Genomic DNA, 20,160 nt, shown 5'->3' with positions numbered 1-20,160 from the left:
TCAGTGGCTGATGGTGCTCGATATTCCAGGAAACAGGTGCTGCTACTTTATCAAAGATGAACCTCCCCAAGTGGGCGTTGCCGTAACCACAGCATGCTGGTTCATGTAGTTGCACTATCTTTCATACTCCAGTGAGATGTTGCCAAAAGTTCCAGCAGGCTGGTTCAGGCGAAACGCGTCCGACATTGCCGTTGATTAAAATCTGATACAAATTGTCAAGACATGGCGTCGTCATTCCTGGTTTGAAAGGAGTATTTGTTCATATTTCGGATCTGGTCTGCGAGGTCTGCTCGACGACGCACCCGCTGATTAGGAGTGCGGCGGCTGTTCGCAAACGGTGTGGCAGTATATATATATATATATATATATATATATATATATATATATATATATATATAATATTTGTGTTTTAACTACATTCATATGCATATTTTTAGCATAATGTTTATGGTTTATATGGGTGTTTTATCCATATTTTGGTATCTGATATTTTTGTGTTTCTTGTTATTATGTAGTTTTATTACATTTAATGTAGTTACAATATTTGGGATTTCGGTATTCTTGTTTTCGACATTGTTGTATTTTTTTATATTGTTCTCAACAATATTATTGTTGTTGATACATATGTTTTTCTTGTTTAAATGTAGGGTCACAATATTTTAGTTGTCAATATTTGTTTTGTGATATATTCGATATTGTTTTCTTTAGTGACATAGAACCACCAATTCTCAGTGACCTTCTGGTATTTGGGTGGCCATTTATGAGTGGATGTGTTCGTTGAGTAATTGTCTCCTGTCTTTGTCTTACATTTGTACAGTTCTTATTAGAAAGCCTGTAAAAAATGAAACCTCTGCTGCCTCCTTATGTCTCATCTAGAAGGAAGAAATATGTTTTTAAATTGGTTCATGCTCACCTGAATGGACCTAACAAGAGGTTTACGGACTTTAGGCCTGATTTAGAGTTCAGAGGTCGGGTTACTCCATCACAAATGTGACGGATATCCCATACGCTGCATTACAAGTGCCATTCCATCTAATGCACCTGAAATATGGTTGACGGTATATCTGTGTTACATCCTGCTCTTCCTCCCTCTTTGTCCCTTCTTAGTGTTAGTGTCTGCTTGTCTATGTCATGTCTCTGTGATGTCATCCGTGATTCTACCTGTTGCTGTTCAAGGGATTTGTCAGTTACCTGGAGGCTGAGCAGGAGGTTATGTGCTCCCGGTGGGGTTTCTTACCAGATTACATTTCTACGTGAATGCTGTACCTGACCATCTAATCCCAAGAATAAATATACTACTTGAACATTACAACGAGGAGTTGTCATCCTTATTTTTCCTGAATTTAACAATCTGTCACGTTTGTGACAGAGTAACCACCCCATGAACTCTAATTGAGCCCTAAGTATTTATCAGCTGTAGCTATATGCTCACTTGTGTGGTCCTAATCGTGGGATGTCTCACGATGTTCATGCTCACTTACTTCATACTTCTCATCTCAGTAGAGGTGTGAATGGCCATGTAGGAAATGATCTCAGTCGCCTCACGTCTTTTAGTTTAAGGATTTCCCACTCTGCCCCACCTACTATTGGGATAAACCTATCAATAGATTTGAGAGATGATATGGGATCATGATATCAGTGTTGTCCCATAATTCCTGCGTGGGGAGCAATTGCTTGCCCTTGTCTGAGCCGGTAGGTCCCAGCGTTCTGTTGGTTCTCAGGACACTATTTAGTGGAAAATGTCCTAAGATGCAAATGTTGGATTTTGATTGTTTGGGCACTTTTAGAATCACTCCCAGAGGTTCAGGACAGCTCCAATCCTCCCATCCTGTCATGATGGCCCATCCTGCCAACACCTAGTCCCCCTTGTCTGGGGGAAATACACAAACGCCAACTGCAACTCTTTTCACAGTCATGTGACCCTTGATACAGGCTGCAGGCAGCAAATGGTTAGGACAAGCAAATGCCAACTTTCAAAAAGTGTTTGTCTCATTACAGATTTTTTGAAAAAAAAAGAAAAAAGATATCCAAAATTGAGATATGAAAAGAAAGATTAAATAAATATCCAGATCACGTCGGAGTGGTTCCAGTGATCTTTGCTTTAATCATATAGCAGTCAAATTCATGAGTAGCCCGGTCTATTTTTGTGTATTATTTACCTCAGCCCTACCTGGTTACTGTCTTTTGGGCCAAACCCCCCTTGTTCCCAACTTTCAAAAAGTGGCATTTTCAGAATAGTGACATAAAATCCACGTTTACCCTTAAAGTGGATTTTAAGGTACAGTTTGTTCAATTGAAAGGTATTTTGATTTCTATGATACTGCTTCTTCACCCCTGTGTATGTTCAGCAGACCATGATTTCTTTTTTAGGATGGCCCTTGTTAAGAAGCTTCATACTGTTAAAGATTCAGAATATGAGTAATTCATTGATTGTGCAAACTATCCTTGTAGATGCCAAGATATTCATTCTTTGCCCAGAGATGAAACTGTGATTAATCTAACTGGCAGGTCGCCAAGGGACTGTTTGAGGCTGATTTACCAAGCCTCTTGGTCACTTTAAAGTTAGAGAAAGGGAGGCAAAGAGGTGCAAAGTCTTGATATGGTATTTACTTACCAGTATAAAACTTTTTTTATGCTGAAAGCTTCCACTTACAGTTGTGCAAATGGTTGTATGACAGAACCCCACATGCATTTACCCTGCATGCCTTTACAACTTAGTCACTACCCCGACTGCGATGTTACCACACGTTACATTACCACGCAAGTTGTTGCAACAACTTGCTTTAGGGGGGTGTTGGACTTTGGAATAGTATAAATTACAATTCCATCTCCAGTCTACGCAACAGTAGGGAAAGTGTTGGACTTAAATATACAGCACCAGTCCAACAACGTGTCCCCTACAGCAAGTCGTTGTACTGACTTGCGGGGTAAAGTAACGTGTGGTAAAGTTGCAGTTGGGGTAGTGACGTAATTGTAAAGAATGGTCGTAGTTCTCATTGCTGGATAAAGGATGTTTCCCACTGCAATCAGCACTGTGCGCTGCTTTGAGTTCCACTGGATGGAGATGGCATTTCATGAGTTTAAGAAATTGGGTTATTGGTTGAGGAGGGTGTTAACCACAAACGTTACAAAATTAACCAGAGCTTAGCCCTCTGGTTGCTTGGCACAAAATCAATCAGGCTTAACTTAGAGGCACTGTGTTAAGTACTTATGCAGCATCTCAACAGTAATAAAGTAAAAACCCAACACAAGAAAAATTCAACACAAATTTAGAAAAATTTAGAATATTTTAATAAATTATTTAACACCAAAAGAAACTAAACAAACTAAATCCAGTCAGTAGAACCAGACTTATGACATTTGAGAAGAAACATACTATTCCTACCTGTTCCCAATCAAAAGGTAGTAATTATTAAATATTAAGGCACCCCAATATTATCCTATGGGAGAGGTAGGCCTCACAGTATTTAAAAACTAATTTGGGAGTTTTTCATTACCAGGACATACAACACTTAAAAGTACATGTCCGACTTTTTAAATACATTGCACCCTGCTCAATAGACTCTTTAGAACTCATCTTAGTGGGGACTGACATATAATAAAAAGCGGGGTATAGACATGGCAAAAGGTTTATTTTGCTAGGTCGAATTGGCAGTTTAAAACTGCACACAAGATGCTTAAAGGGCTACTTAACTGGGTTCACAATAAGTGTTGCATGCCCATTTCTAGGCCCTGGGTACACATTGTACCACTTTACTAAGGACAGATCAGGAATTTAAATGTACCAATTGGGTGTAGGCCAGTTTCACCATGTTTTATGGAGTGATCACAATCACTTTAGCACTGTTTAGCAGCCCTAAAGCCAACAAAAACGAATTTCAGCAACTGGAGGGAGATGGCAAAACGTTTGGGGGAAGACCACACCAAAGGCTGTCAGCTCTAACAATGGGTGGTTCTCAGGTGTTCCAACACCCCAACCAATAGTTTTTGATGCTATGTCAAATATACAAAGATTGCAAAGCCTGGATTTGCGCAATAAAATAATGCCTTCTTAAGGCTTGCGCAGTCAGAAAAATGTTTTAGTTTAATCGAACATTTTACACGTTGCACATGTGCCACACTGTACAGCACATATTTTGTGTGGGAAATGTTAAAATATGTAAAAGCATAAGATTAGTACAAGGGTAACATTCCATTGCAAAACCTATGCTAGACTGTGCGTAGACACATGTGCACTATGGAGCAACGGTGGGTCCATGGCTCTAGGAGGCTTTAAAGAGTAAGAAGCAGACTATATTTAGTAAATATGTCTCTGTGCTGCTCTCCCCTAGTGCAAGACAGCATAGCAACTTTGATTGTAGCACTGCATTGAACTATTTCTTTGGAAATCTGACCCGGTGTGTCTTCACCAAATATATTAAGGATCTCGCTGTACTCTGATGAATACATTTATTCAGGTTTTTGACGGAATTTATAACCATGTTTGTAATTTAAAACTTCCTGCAAATTGTTGGATGTTCATCATGTTTTATCCAGCTGACTTTCCCCAGGAATGCCCACAAACCAGCTTCTAGTATATTCGTACAAATTTAAGTGGGAGCAAATTCTTTCATCTCACACTCTTTCCATCAAATCCCCTTCTTCTCTGTACTTATTGTTCAGTTCCCCTATAGACCTCCAAGTGATAATGAGGCTGTATTAAGCCAGTCTATGGACTTCCATACCTGTTCTTAGCAAATTGACTAGTAAACAATAGTTATTTTGCTTTAGCACACCTTTCCTCCCTATAAACATTATGTAATGTTCCAGTTGCTCCCTTCAGATATATATACCAGAGTGGCTTACTATTTTTTTTTCTTCTGAATAGCATCAGTTTTTTTCTTGCTTGGTGAGACAGGCAGCATAGCTTCATTTAAGCCAGTGCGTTATGTGAAATTATGAAATGTATATGGTACCATGGGATTACAAGCAAAAGGTTTTACTGAATTATTGTGAACATTGAGATTATGGAACAGAGGCCCAAAGGTTGATTGTACTAAAACCGCTAAAACAGATGTGAAAAAACAGGTTTATTCTCTCATATTAAGAGCCAATAAAACACATGTAAAAAAAGCTTTGGTTATTAATTTGGAATCCATCTGCCGCTTTGAATCTTCAAATCTATGGCTTAAGGAGCCAAGCATGTGCACCTTAATTAAAAAATGCCTTGGCATTTACAGTTTATTATGATAGACAAACAAAGAAACAAATCCAAAAATTCAGAAATGTAAATATTTAGGCAGAGTTTGCACAAGGGCATGAGAAACTATCAGAACTGAGATGATTCTCAGAGGATGAGCAGGATTTCCGGTTGGGACACGGATGTTCTATCGGTCATTGGAGAAAACAGCGTCTGTGGGTGATATGTTTGGTAGCTCATTGGTCACCCATCTTCTCATTACTGCAGATGCATATCATATATCTAGGTGTTTGTGTCACATACACGTAACCCAATTAATAACATCAAAATGGTGGTGTCAGCAGTCGAAGTGCATTAAAAAAAGACATGGGAACTCAATCAATCAATCAGGGGTTTTAGAGCACTACTCACCCATTAGGGTCTCAAGGCACTGAGGGGAGAGGGGTGAGAGAAGCTCCGTTGGTCACTCAAAGAGCTAGGTCTTGAGGTCCTTTCCGAATTAGTGCAGTGTCGGGCCGTCGGATGTGGTGGGGGAGTTTGTTTCAAATCTTGGCCACGAGGTAGGAGAAGGATCTGCCACCTGCTCTGGCCCTGTGGATGCGGGGGACTATGGCAAGGGTCTGTGCTGCTACATGCAATGGGGGCGGGGTCAGTGTGCGAGGGGGCAGAGTGAAATGTGTGGCTAAAAAAAAAAATATTTTATATGGATTATGTAAGTTTTTTTGGTCTTTCACCTTCAGGTAGCTACATATAAAGTAGTGCGCAATTTGAATGAGAAATACATTTTTAAGTTACGTTAGTCAGAGGCAAATGCACTATACCAAATTATTAAACCTATATAAGTTAATGCACTGCAGAGGTCTTTGTATAACCAGAGAGCCACCAAATTAAATTACACACATTATAAGATAGACTGCTACAAAAGGCGCAAAAAGGTTTTAGATAAAATGGTGCTTCCAAAATATAGATTTTTGTAACACAGACTGTCTGTACTGCAGTTTTTGTTATATAACTGTCCCTTAAGAGCAAGCACTTCACAGCTCAGCTCGTAACTCCCTTGTAATACTACTCAAAAAGAGTCAATCTTTGTCATCACAAAGCTTCAAATGATTCTATCAGTTAAAGCCACTACCTGCTTCCAATCACCCTTTACATTTGCAGATTAGCCACTTGCGCACATATGCCTTTTTCCCAGGAAAAGGTTTGTTTAGCTATCTGTCCCAATTCGGTATCACAGCACAGGAGACTTGCTGAATGACACTTCAGCTCAATTATTTAATCTATTGGAATGAACTATCCAGAGACGGTTGTCTTTTTACAAACAGGAGGGGAACAATTTTTCATAAATTAAAAAAGTAATGGCACGTCATGTCCCTCTGATCCCATCCACTTCGACCTCTAGGGAGTGAGCTTTGACATTAATTTATACTGAATCTGTGGTACAAATGGTATAATGTAGTGATAATTTAAAAAAATACAATTCGTTTGAAACATTTTTTAATCTATTGAATTATTCCACACTAAGAAATAGTCAAGCATTTCTCACTATGGGCGCCATACTTTTAAAGGAATAGGAACAATGGGACACATTAGCAAGACCGGCGATAAAATTATTGCCGTTTTAGTGGCAGGAAACTGCCGCTAAAACGGCGATAATGGGCTTGATAATATGCCGCAGAGAATTCCAAAAGAAGCCCAGGTTAGATGTCCTGCACATCTAACCTGGGCTTCTATTGGAATTCTATAACGCATATTAGCAAGCCCATTATCGCCGTTTTAGCGGCAGTTTCCTGCCGCTAAAACGGCGATCATTTTATCGCCGGTCTTGCTAATATGACTCAATGTTTTTTATGAATATTGCTACACCTTTATGGCTAATAAAAACAACAACAGTGAATGGACTATATATTTAAAATGTAAATATTTTACCAAGGCTCCTGTGCTTTTCTTGAAATGCACCTACACTTCCTAACTTTGCTGTCATTCCTTTAATTCTACTCTGCCAACATTTTCCTGCATTCCGCCATAATTTTCATGGGAACAGTTATCCGGAACAATGACTTTTTTGTTTAAATTGGGCAGCACTAATGCTCCTCAATAGGGGTGACCATTCATTTACTGAGCCATCTTGGACCATCAGTGCACAGCTTCTCGCAGACAGCATTGGTGTAAATCTCTGGTTCTAAATCTGGTTATTCATTGCTATGACATAGTAGGAGTTTTCCAGTCTCACCAATAGAAGCACTTGATTTCTCTGTATTTCTCTACTCGGCCAAGGTAATTAGACTCTCACGGAAAGCAGCAGAATGGCGGGGGATGATATGTCTCACCATCCTAGTCTTGCCAGTCATGGGTCTGCACAAATGAAACAGTTCAGGAGATTCTCAATCAATCACCCCTTGTCAGGGTGAATCTGTGCCATACCACCTGGCAGTGGATTGCAGACATGCTGATTGCTGTTCTCTCACAGAACAGTGCTGGCTCCTTGCTCTGTCGGAGCAGAGAGTATTACTCCAGGAGAGGGAAGTTATGAAGGATGTGTGGGAGAGAGGCGATGCTCTGTGCGTTTTTAGGTCGAGCCTGAGGAGGGGCGCAAAGCTGCTCTGTCGATCTGCTGTAGGTGCTGAACTGAGCCTGCCCACATTTTTCATTGGCTTGTGTCTTTTTCCTTCGTAAATGCTGTCTTCTGATTCCTTTATAGGCTTGTTAGTCCCTCCTTAGTACGGCCATGTCATCATTTGTATCCTCCCATGGTTACTGGCCCCTTTACTTCTGTTCTTACATGGTGAGCACTATTTTCTTAAATGAGTTTGTCTTATGTGAGGCACTACGTACTTTAATAACCTTCAGTGAGCGGTGCGCGCTTTCTCTTTCTAAGATGCCAGGACAATTGCGACCGCTTGTCTCCTATTGCAGGCAGTGCATGCTTTCCTTCAGTGGACCGCTTTTCAACTCTCTGCTGTGTCTACTCCTCATCACCCGGGCGCCGTGCTTAATATTTCAGCCGCGTAGTATCTTCCTTCTCCTATACCACAGCCCGGTTTCATAACAACACGAACGCAATAAAAACAATGTCGGCCATGCCTTTTTTCCCCTTCAGATTAGGCACCCACTTTTATAAAGCACCAATGAACGCCGTTTGTAATTAGCAAAATGGCGGCTGCAGCTTTTTTTCATAGCTCACACCACCATGGTGGATGCCTTAGTAATAAAACTACCATAGAACCAGACGAGGTAGTGGTGGATGCAAGGTCGCACTTCAAGACACCTCCAGACACTGGGCTAGTATAGTCATTTTTTAACAATTATCTGTACATCCGTAAGTACAATAGGTGCCACTCAGGGTAAGATACCCTGTGAGAAGTTGGCCTGATATATGCTGTCCACTAGTTATAGTGGGCACCTTGTATCAGTCCAAACAACCCCTTATTGGTTATAGGTTAAAGACAGCTTTATTGAAAGCTATCCTAGTGGTAGCTATGGAGAGCAGCCTTCAGGCTAAGTCTTGAAGGAATGTAAAGCAGCTTGTTTTACCAGTCTATAATCTCCTGAGTTCCTAAATGAAAGATATCCACACCAGGTATATATAAAATATATGTATTTATTACTAAACACACCCTCCTAGTCTCTTTATGAGACTAGAGGTCAAAACACGTAAGTTACACTTCAATAATCACAGTTAAATAGCACAAATACACGTCAGGCCCTAGGGGCGAGCGAAACCCTATACAAAAATAGTGGTATAAGAACCACGACTTAACTAGACACAAGGCCTAGAGCCTGTGGAATCGCTGGGACCCCAAAGAACCACCTAAGGTAGTGACACAGGGGACCCACGGGGGCCGTGTGCAGTGTGTGAACACAGCCGCGAACTCCCGTTAGCTTCTATGGGGAGAGTCGCGGTTAGATTTTTAAAGATTAGGGACACTTAGAATTGAGTCAGGGCAAAACCCTTTTGGACTTAGGAAGTTCTAGGGCTAGCACCCATGGGAGCACTCGTGTTACCTCACCAAGGGAAGCCTGGTGCATAGGTGTCTTTTGGTGTTGGGTCGCGTCGTCGATTTCAATGGGAGCTGGTGAAGAAGTGCTGCTGCCATGAAGATGCGAAGTTTCCGAAGAGATCCAAGCCTGGATCAAAGATGAGAAGAACATGAAAGCAGAGAGGACAGAGTCTGGGTCACTAGTCAGTGACCAGGAAGGTGATGAGCAGATGCCCACCGATGTCGGGTGATTTCAGGTGAAAGAGGTGAAGCTTGACTCTTCAGCCACGAACACCAGGAGGCGTCGAGGACAACCAGGAGCTGGATTCAAGCTTTCCCACAAAGGATGTCGAGTGCTGCAGTGGCGGTGCCCAGATTGGACACAACAAGTCTTGGCAACAGCAACCCACGCAGAAACGAGAAAGATGCTTCGGTGTAGACCAGCAAGGTCTGTGGGACTCACCACTTGGTAGGTAGTCGGGGCACATCTGACGCAACCAGGGAAGCCCAAGGAAATTCAAAGTTACCCCCTTAGGGACCCACCAGTCAACGGACCAGGGACAGCGAAGGGACCTCGAGACAAAACACAAAATGGCAGCCCATGGGTCACTCGGAATGACCAGGCTGACAATCTTTGGCGGATTCAGTGCTCGAGGTAGGGGCTACAAGTCAGCCCAAGCATGACTTCAAGATACGTCGAGAAGTCATTACACTTGCAGAAATGCACGTTGACCAGGAATTCCAGTTCCACGCTACTCACGAGGGCTGTGGGTCTCAGCTTTGCTGGGGACTCGGGTCGGCCTCTGAGATGTCTAGAAATCCTCTTCCTGGGCTGCAAATACTTCAGAGTCTGGCTGGAGCTTCGATAATGCAGACTGGCAAATTGCTACGTTGGTGCCTGCCAAGCAGGGTGGTCACTCCTTGACCCCAAGGGAGATTTCTTCAGTCCTCTGGTCTTGAGCAGAGCATCGAAGGTCCAGGATTCAGCTTCAGAGTTTCATCAAGGGTAATCTAAAGTTATGGTTACAGAGGTTCCTTACTTATACCTAAGGAAGGGGTTGGGCTAGCTCTGGGGACCCACCTATGGGAGGGTTTGGAAAGAGGGTATCTACACCCATTTCCTTTGTCCAGTTTCACGCCAGAGCAGGGGCTAGAAACCCCTGAACCGGTCTGAGCTGGACTATGCACAGGGACACCAAATATGCCCCCAGTGCAGGACTTCAAAACACTCAGAGAGTGGTCCGACCCAGCCCCAATACACATAACACTGTCTGGGAGGTGATTACACCTCCCTGTGACAGGAAACCTATTGTCCAGGCCTCCCCTGCCGAAGTTTCGGTCAGCAGCAGGAGGCCAGACCCGTGTCTGTGGCTGCAGCATCCATTTTGTGATGCCAGGGCTCTTTTAAGTTGGTACCGGGTATACCAGTGCTGTCATGTCTCTCCGCCTAGAAGGGTGGGATCATACTCCCACACCAGTTACTGATGATGATGTATGATTCCAAGGCGTTTGACACCAAACACGACATGTTTCCGTGCAGCCAGTCCAAAGTTAGCATTTACCGTTTGGTTATAATGCACTTAAGAGTATATGGTCAGGCTGCACTACAAACAGCATCATAGAAGGGTCTCCGAATGCTACAGAGGGCTCTGTTCATGCAGGGGCACCCTCTTTCATAAGAACCAAGCACTCTGCCTTCAGGATTGATAAGGCCTGCCATAGGAGTGACTTATAGGTTTATATATATAGTAATATAGGTAACCTATATCACAGTAAGGGGTGCATGCACCACCTTACCTAGGCTGCAGTAGCAGACCTGTGGTGTCATTTTGGGTGGCTTTCCAGGGGTGACATAATACATGCTTCAGCCCCTGGTAGGACTCTGGGGTACCTATGCCCTGGGTACATTGTATACCATATACTAGTGACTTATAAGGGCACTCCAGATCGAATCTGTAATGTACCTAAAGTACATGGATTCATTTTAGAGAAGAAGCAGCTAGGCTAAAGTCGAAAAACAGTGAAACACCAGCAAAAAGTGGGGGTAAACATGTGAAGCAGATCCTACTCTCCTACACAACGCCCCCCAACGCAGTGACATTAAACTAACCTTGACCAGTTGAGTCTTCATGTTCTAAGTGGAAATATCTGGAGAGTACATCTGCATTGGCATGGTTACTCCCAGGTCTATGTTTCACTGTATAGTCCATCCCCTGTAGGGAAATGGACCACCTGAGAGGTTTGGGGTTTTCACCCTTCATCTGTTTTAGCCATAAGAGGGGCTTATGGTCTGTCTGAACAATGAAGTGAGTACCAAATAAGTATGGCCACAACTTCTTCAGAGCCCAATCCACAGCAAAGGCCTCCCTCTCAATGACTGACCAACGTTTCTCTCTGAGGTTCAACCTTCTGCTTATGAAAGCTACTGGTTGATCCTGACCTTCATCATTCAACTGTGACAGTACAGCCCCTACCCCCAACTCAGATGCATCTGTTTGGACAATGAACGTTTTGGCGTAGTCAGGACTTTGCAGAATGGGAGCAGTGACCTGCTTCAGGTCTTGAAATGCCTTTTGACAGCTAGCTGTCTACTGAACCTTTTTGGGCATTTTCTTAGAGGTTAATTCATTCAGGGGTGTCACTATGATCCATACCCCTAAACAAATCTTCTATAATACCCAGTCAGGCCTAAGAAGGCTCTCACCTGAGTCTGGTAGTTAGAGCAACCCAGTCCATTATGGTCTGGATTTTGCTCTGCAATGGTTGAACCTGGCCTCCACCTACAAGGTGGCCCAGGTATACAACCTGACTCTGCCCTATCTGGCACTCAGTAGCCTTGATAGTTAGGCCTGCTTTTTGCAGGGCCTCCAAAACATTCCTCAGGTGGACCAGGTGATCCTCCAAGGTGGAGCTAAAGACAACAATATCATCTAGATATTTTGCACTATAGTCTTCCAGGCCTGTAAGGACTTGAGTCACCAACCTTTGGAAAGTGGCAGGTGCATTCTTCAAACCAAAGTGCATTACCACAAATTGATAGTGCCCACTAGGGGTAGAAAATGCTGTCTTTGGCTTTGCATCATCAGCTAGTCTGATCTGCCAGTAGCCAGCTGTCAGGTCAAATGTGCTTAGAAACTTGACTGAGGCCAAAGTATCTATTAGCTCATCTGCCCTGGGGATGGGATGGGCATCAGTCCTAGTGACTGCAATGAGACCCCTGTAGTCCACACAAAACCTCATCTCTCTCATGCCATCTGTGGTGTGAGGTTTAGGTACCAGGACTGCTGGACTAGCCCAAGGGCTATCTGAGGGTTCAATAACTCCAAAATCCAACATCTTTTGGACTTCTTTCCTTATACAGTGCCTGACATGGTCAGGTTGCCTGTAGATCTTATTCTTCACAGGCAGACTGTCCCCAGTGTCCACTTCATGAGTGCACTAGGTCGTCTGACTTGGAGTCAGTGAAAACATATGTCTGAACTGGCTTAGAGGTTTTCTGCAGTCAGTTTGCTGCTGGGCAGTGAGGCTGCCTACCAAGGCTACACCATCAATTAACTCATCATCAGGGTTCTGAGAAAGCAGGTCAGGGAGTGGGTCACTCTCTTTCTCCTGTCCTTCATCAGTAGCCATGAGCAAGCCCATGTCTGCCCTGTCAACATATGGTTTTAGTCTGTTGACATGAAATACCCTGTGGAGGCTCCTAGGGGTTCCAAGGTCTACCAAGTAGGTGACCTCCCCTTTCTGTTCAACAATTGTATGTGGGCCACTCCATTTGTCCTGGAGGGCTGCTGGGGCCACAGGCTCCAGCACCCATGCTTTCTGTCCTGGCTGGTAGACAGTCAGTACAACCTTTTAGTCATGCCAGGCTTTTTGTAATTCCTGGCTAGCCTCAAGGTTTTTGGTTGCCTTTTTCATATGCTCAGCCATCCTGGAGCGGAGACCAAGTACATAGTCCACTATGTCCTGTTTGGGGGGCTTGAGAGGTAACTCCCATCCTCCCTTAACCAGACACAATGGACCCCTGACAGTGTGACCAAACAAAAGTTCAAAAGGGCTGTAGCCAACCCCATTTTGAGGCACCTCCCTGTATACAAATAAAAGGCAGGGCAAGAGTAGGTCCCATCTTCGCCTAAGCTTTTCTGGGAGTCCTTTAATCATGCCATTTAAGGTTTTGTTGAACCTTTCAACTAAACTATTGCATTATGGGTGATAGGGTGTGGTGAACTTGTAGTTCACTCCACACTCCTTCCACATAGCAGTCAAGTAACTAGTAAGCCTGGGCAAAGCACATCGCTACGCTCGCGTAGTTTGCGAAGTTTGCGCTACTTCACACTACGCGAATTGCATGTAGCACACTGCAAACATGCGTAGCGTAGCATAGTGCAGCGGTCATTTTTTTCTTGCTCGTGATCCTCAACATTAAGTTGGCGACCGCGAGCAAGCAAAATGACATCCCGGCGAGACATTTGCCTCGTTCGCGATCAGCAACATCAAGTTGCCGATCGCGAGCGTGGAAAATAAACCTCCCGGCGAGCTTCTCAACGCGGGGAGGTCAGGTTTCTCTTTGCGAGTGGTCGCGTATGCTCGCGACCGCTCGCGATGAGAAACTACCAGTCCATGTTGAGAAAGCTGCCGCTCCAGTAGAAATCTACTCGAGCGGCAGAAAACAACCGCTTGCACTGTCCAAGATGCAGTTTGCACCGATTGCACAGTGCGGACAAGCAGCCGGCACTGTGCAATCAGTGCGAACAGCATCTTGCACAGTTCACTACGCAGTTTGTGACCTACGCGTAGCTTGCGTAGTGCGAAGTGCACTTTGTGTAGCTACGCGTAGCGCTACTTCGCAAACTACGCTCAGGTTTAGTAACTAGACATGAAATTTGCATCCCTATCAGATACTACCTCCTAAGGAAAGCCTACTCTTGGGAATACACCCAAGAGAGCTCTTGCCACCACAGGTGCTGTAGTGGTCCTTAGGGGAATTGCTTCTGGGTACCTGGTGGCATGGTCCATCACCACCAGTATTAACCTGTGCCCAGATGCTGTCTGAGTATCCATGGGACCAACAATGTCAATCTCAACCCTCTCAAAGGGAACCCCCACCACAGGTAGTGCTATCAGGGGGGGCTTTGTTGTTCCTCCTGCCTTGCCACTGGCTTGGCAGGTCACACAGGAGCAACAAAACTCCTTAGTGTCTTCAAACATGTGGGGCCAGTGAAAGTGAGGGACAATTCTGTCCCAAGTCTTGTTCTGGCCCAGGTGCCCTGCTAGGAGAATATCATGGGCTAGTGTCAATAGGAAGCCCCTAAACTTCAGAGGTATAACCAACCTCCTGGATGCACCAGGCTTGGGGTCTCTACTCTCTGAGTAAAGGAGTCCATCATCCCAATAAACTTTATGGGTGCCACTAGCATTCCTAGCAGCCTCATCAGCAGCTTGCTTTCTGAGGGGTTCACGAGAGGGGCAGATTTTCTGCTCCTGGCTCAGATCAGACCTGGAAGGGCCCCCTGTCCCCAGGAACTCAACCTGGTCAGGTTGGAGCTCCTCTGGGACAGTTCCTTCTTCAGGCTCAAGATCATCTCCCTGAGGAGACTGATCTGCATTCTGAGTCAGGTGGGAATACACTGCCTTAACCCTACTGCTCCTCTTCTTGGAAGGCACCTGGTCCATTATTCCAGAATCCAGGGCCTGTTCAGTTTTAGACATTTTGGCCTGTGACCTAGTCACAGCAAAGACATGAGCAGGGATCCCTAACATTTCTGCATGTGTCCTGAGCTCCACTTCAGCCCAAGCTGAAGTCTCTAGATCATTGCCAAGCAAGCACTGTACTGGTAGGTCTGTACTTATCACAACCTTCTTAAGGTCAGTTACCCCTCCCCAGGAGAAGTTAACAACTGCCAGAGAATGATCTGTTCTGACATTGCTAGCATTGGTCACTTGGTACATTTCACCAAGTATAATTTGCCCAGGATCCACAAGATCTTTTGTCACCATTGTGACACTTGCTCCTGTGTCCCTGAATACCAAAGCCTCTTTTCCATTTATTAAAGGCTGTTGTCTGTATTTGCCCAGATTACTGGGGCCCACAAAGGGGGACATATCCATGCCCCATCACAGACTAGATCAGCCTGAGTTGGAACTCTGACTAGGCCAGAGTCCATCTCAGAACCCATGGTCAATCCTACTACACCCTTATTCTGGACATTAATACCACCAATTTTATCTGTACTAGGGGAAATAGTTTGCCTTAGGGGCAATGGTGGCTGGAGTAGATTCTTTGGACTTGGTGCAATCACTGGTCCAGTGAGTTTTCTGTTTACAAATTTTGCACCATGGTTTATTTTGGCCTTTTCCCTTGTTAGACTGTGAATCCCCACCTGAAGAAGATTTTTGGGGCCCTTGTGAAGACTTCTGGTCTTTACCTTTCTCCTCACCCTTGTCAGAGTTTTTAGGATCTTGCTTCTTGGGTTCACCACCTTGGTTCTGTACCTTCTGCCTCACCCTGGTTCTGACCCACTTGTCTGCCTTCTTTCCCAATTCTTGGGGAGAGGTCAGATCTGCGTCTACCAGGTACTAGTGCAACAGCTGATTCTGACAATTGTTAAGGATCTGCTCCCTCATAATTAAATTGTACAATCCTTGATAGTCATGCACTTTACTGCCAAGTAACCAACCTTCCAGAGCCTTAGTAGCACAATCTACAAAGTCTACCCAGTCCTGAGTCTGTGCCTTTTGGGTATCCCTGAACTTTAACCTGTATTGCTCAGTGGTTAGGCCAAACCCATCAATTAAGGCACTGTTCAGACTGTTGTAATTATCTGCCTCCTCCTCACTAACAGCGAGGAGCTTATCTCTACCTTTGTCTGCAAAGGAGAGCCATAAGATTGCTGCCCACTGCTCCTGGGGGACCATTTGTACTTTACAGGTCCTTTCCAGTGCAGTTATCTATTTGTGGATGTCATCCCCACTCTGGTAGGGAGGGACAATCTTATTCAGGTTTCTATGGTCATAAGACCTCTCCCTATCTCTAGGGATGTTGCTGCCACCATGGGACTCTAGTCCCATATTTTTTCTAGCTCTGTAGAGCTCTAGGGCCTCCTTATCCAGGGCTACCTGCTTTCTTCTGATTTCAAGTTGAGCTTCCTCATACTTAAGCAGACTCTCCCTTCTCTCCTGAGAAGTTTCCCTCCTATGAGAGGAGATTGAGGTCCCTATAAATGAGTTAGAATGGTTAGACTCCACTGAGGGAGATCTTGACCTTCCTCAGGTGCTGTCCCACCCACTCTGCCTAGCCCTTTAGATCCTAAAGATATGCTAAGGTCATCCAGCATGAGTACCTCTATGAGATGCTGTGTGGTTGGACATTTGCCTGTCTTCAGTTTCCTAGTTGTTCATAATGCTCTCAGGTCCATGAATGGGAGGCTATCATACTGGGAATCGTGAAGCCCATTAGCTTCTGGCAAGGACCTACTGGTTCCTGGCCTTGAAGACATTACTAGCGTAGTGTGGTGTATTGCACTACCTACTCTAGTGTGGCCTACTAAACTCTCATGAGTTGTAGAAAGGGTGTGCTAGCCCTTAACACACAACTCTAAGTTCAGTAGAAAGTACTGTATTCTAAAGCTTGTATTATATGTACCTAGGGTACCTTTAGTGGTTTTCACTTAGTTACTCAATTGAGATTATCTGGTAAAACAATAGCAAACTGGAATCCCACACGCTGCACACCGATGTGAGAAGTTGGCCTGATATATGCTGTCTACTAGTTATAGTGGGCACCTTGTATCAGTCTAAACAAACCCTTATTGGTTATAGGTTAAAGACAACCTTTATTGAAAGCTATCCTAGTGGTAGCTATGGAGAGCAGCCTTCAGGCTAAGTCTTGAAGGAATGTAAAGCAGCTTGTTTTACCAGTCTATAATCTCCTGAGTTCCTAAATGAAAGATATCCACACCAGGTATATATAAAATATATGTATTTATCACTAAACACACCCTCCTAGTCTCTTTATGAGACTAGAGGTCAAAACACATGAGTTACCCTTCAATATCACAGTAAAATAGCACAAATACACGTCAGGCTCTAGGGGCGAGCCAAACCATATACTAAAATAGTGGTATAAGAACCACGACTTAACTAGACACAAGGCCTAGAGCCTGTAGAATCGCTGGGACCCCAAGGAACCACCCAAGGTAGTGACACAGGGAACCCACAGGGGCCTTGTGCAGTGTGTGAATACAGCTGCAAGCTCCCGTTAGCTTATATGGGGAAAGTCGCGGTTAGATTTTTAAAGATTAGGGACACTTAGAAATGAGTCAGGACCAAACCCTTTTGGACTTAGGAAGTTCTAGGGCTAGCACCCACGGGAGCACTGCAGTACTCGTGTTACCTCACCCAGGGAAGCCGGGTGCATAGGTGTCTTTTGGTGTTGGGTCGCATCGTTGATTTCAAAGCGAAGAAGTGTTGCTGCCATGAAGATGCGAAGTGTCCTAAGAGATCCAAGCCTGGATCAAACATGAGAAGAACCTGAAAGCAGAGAGGACAGAGTCTGGGTCACTAGCCAGTGACCAGGGAGGCTATAAGCAGATGCCCACCGATGTCGGGTGATTTCAAGTGAAAGAGGTGAAGATTGACTCTTCAGCCACGAGGACCAGGAGGCGTTGAGGACAACCAGGAGCTGGATTCTAGCTGTCCCACAAAGGATGTCGAGTTCTGCAGTGTTGGTGCCTGGATTGGACACAACAAGCCTTGGCAACAGCAAACCATGCAGAAACAAGAAAGATGCTCCGGTGCAGACCAGCAAGGTCTGTGGGACTCACCACTTGGTGGGGAGTAAGGGCACATCTGGAGCAACCAGAAAAGCCAATGAAAATTCAAAGTTACCCCCTCAGGGACCCACCAGTCAACAGACCAGGGACCGCGAAGGGACCTCAAGACAAAACACAAAATGGCAGCCCACGGGGCACTCGGAATGACCAGGAAGACAATCTTTGGTGGATTCAGTGAGCGAGGTAGGGGCTACAAGTCAGCCAAAGCACAACTTTTAGAGATGTTGAGAAGTTAATGCACTTGCAGAAATGACCAGGAGTTCCGGTTCCACGCTACTCACGAGGGCTGTGGGTCTCAGCTTTGCTGGGGTCTCGGGTCGACCTCTGAGATGTCTGGAAATCCTCTTCCTGGGCTGCAAATACTTCAGAGTCCAGGGGGAGCTTCAATAATGCAGACTGGCAAATTGCTTTGTTGGTGCCTGCCAAGCAGGGGAGTCACTCCGTGACCCCAAGGGGAGATTTATTCAGTCCTCTGGCCTTGAGCAGAGCGACGAAGGTCCAGGATTTGGCTTCAGAGTTTTGTCCAGGGTAATCTAAAGTCCTGGTTACAGAGGTTCCTTACTCATACCTAAGGAAGGGGTTGGACTAGCTTTGGAGACCCACCTATGGGAGGGTTTGGAAAGAGGTGTGGCTACACCCATTTCCTTTGTCCAGTTTCACGCCAGAGCAGGGGCTGGAAGCCCCTGAACGGGTCTGAGCTGGACTATGCACAGGGACATCAAATGTGCCCCCAGTGTAGGACTTCAAAACACTCAGAGAGTGCTCCCACCCAGACCCAATACACATAAGAGTGTCTGTGATGTGGTTACACCTCCATGTGACGGGAAACCTATTGTCCAGGTCTGCCCTGCTGGAGTTTCGGTCAGCAGCAGGAGACCAGACCCGTGTCTGTGGCTGCAGCATCCATTTTGTGATGCCATGGCTCCATTAAGTTTCTACCGGGTATACCAGTTGTTAGAAATGGGGGTCTCTAGTTGGCAATGTTTGGCCACTGTCCAAGTAGGCACCCTTCTTCCTAAGTCAGAGTAAGCCGGCTACACCCTTAGATAACCCCTGATCCACCCTGTGGTAACATAGCACGAGCAGCCAGGCTTATCTCAGAGGCAGTGTGTGAAGCATTTATGACCATACACTGTTACACAGTGAGGAACACTACAAAGGGACACCACACAAGCAGTCATAAAAATAAGTATCTTTATATATAGACTTAACACAAGACCAAGAACAGTAAAAATCCACAATACTAGGAAAATAGGGTAGCTCTTAAAAAGCTTCAAAAATAGTTCAAAGTGTGCAAAGAGGAGCTCAGTTCAAGGCAGTGGTCTCCGCGACCCTTTTACTCACAAACTACCTGGATTCTGTAGCAAAGCAACCAAAATGTCGCTAAGGAGTTGTAGCGATAACTTTCCTCACGCTTGACCAGCAATGCGTTGAATCCTTGCCGCAAGGGAGGGTGATGCGCCGAGCCTGTTGCGTGTGCGATCTTGTTGCGATGAAAATAAATTGCGCCCCACGAGGGAGCGACGATCCTGATGCGCTGCGGTGTCCGCGCTGCGATGTTGTGAAGTGATGAACTCGATGCGATGATCTTTGGTTAGTGAGCATTTGGCAGCCCGCAAACGTATGATGCGATGGTCTCTGGTAGCGAGCACTCAGCGGCAGCAGCGCGATGATTTTCCTTATGCTCTTCAGGTGCGGCGGCTCGCTAACGGGCGTTAGCGACGATTTTCAGCGCTCTCTTCTCCACAGTAGAACTAGAGGCCCTGGAACTCACAGGAGCCTCACCTGCAGATAGAAATCCTCGCTGGGGGGAAACATGAAGCTGGTGGTGGAGTCTGATGTGCCTGAGACTCCAGCAGGAGGCTATCTCACTTCTAGCCCTTGGGTGATTGCTGTAGCAAGATAAAATTAAAGTTCCTTCAAAGTCCTTTTCCTCTTCTTCCAAGTCCAGTAGTAACCACTGCAGGCCTGTCCAAGTAACAGCACACAAGCACAAGGACAGTCCTCTCCTGCAGATTCCTTCAGTTACACGGACAGAGGTTCTTCTTGTTGTCCTGGAGCAATACAAATTGTAGGGATTTCAGCACAGATATTTATACCCCAATAGTCTTTGTTCTAAAGAGTCACAAGTCACTGAATCCAGCCAGAACCAGTTCTGCCCAGCCCTGGAGCA

Source organism: Triturus cristatus, chromosome 7, assembly GCF_964204655.1.
Source record: "Triturus cristatus chromosome 7, aTriCri1.1, whole genome shotgun sequence".
Lineage (NCBI taxonomy): Eukaryota > Metazoa > Chordata > Amphibia > Caudata > Salamandridae > Triturus > Triturus cristatus.
This window is presented reverse-complemented; position numbering follows the sequence as displayed.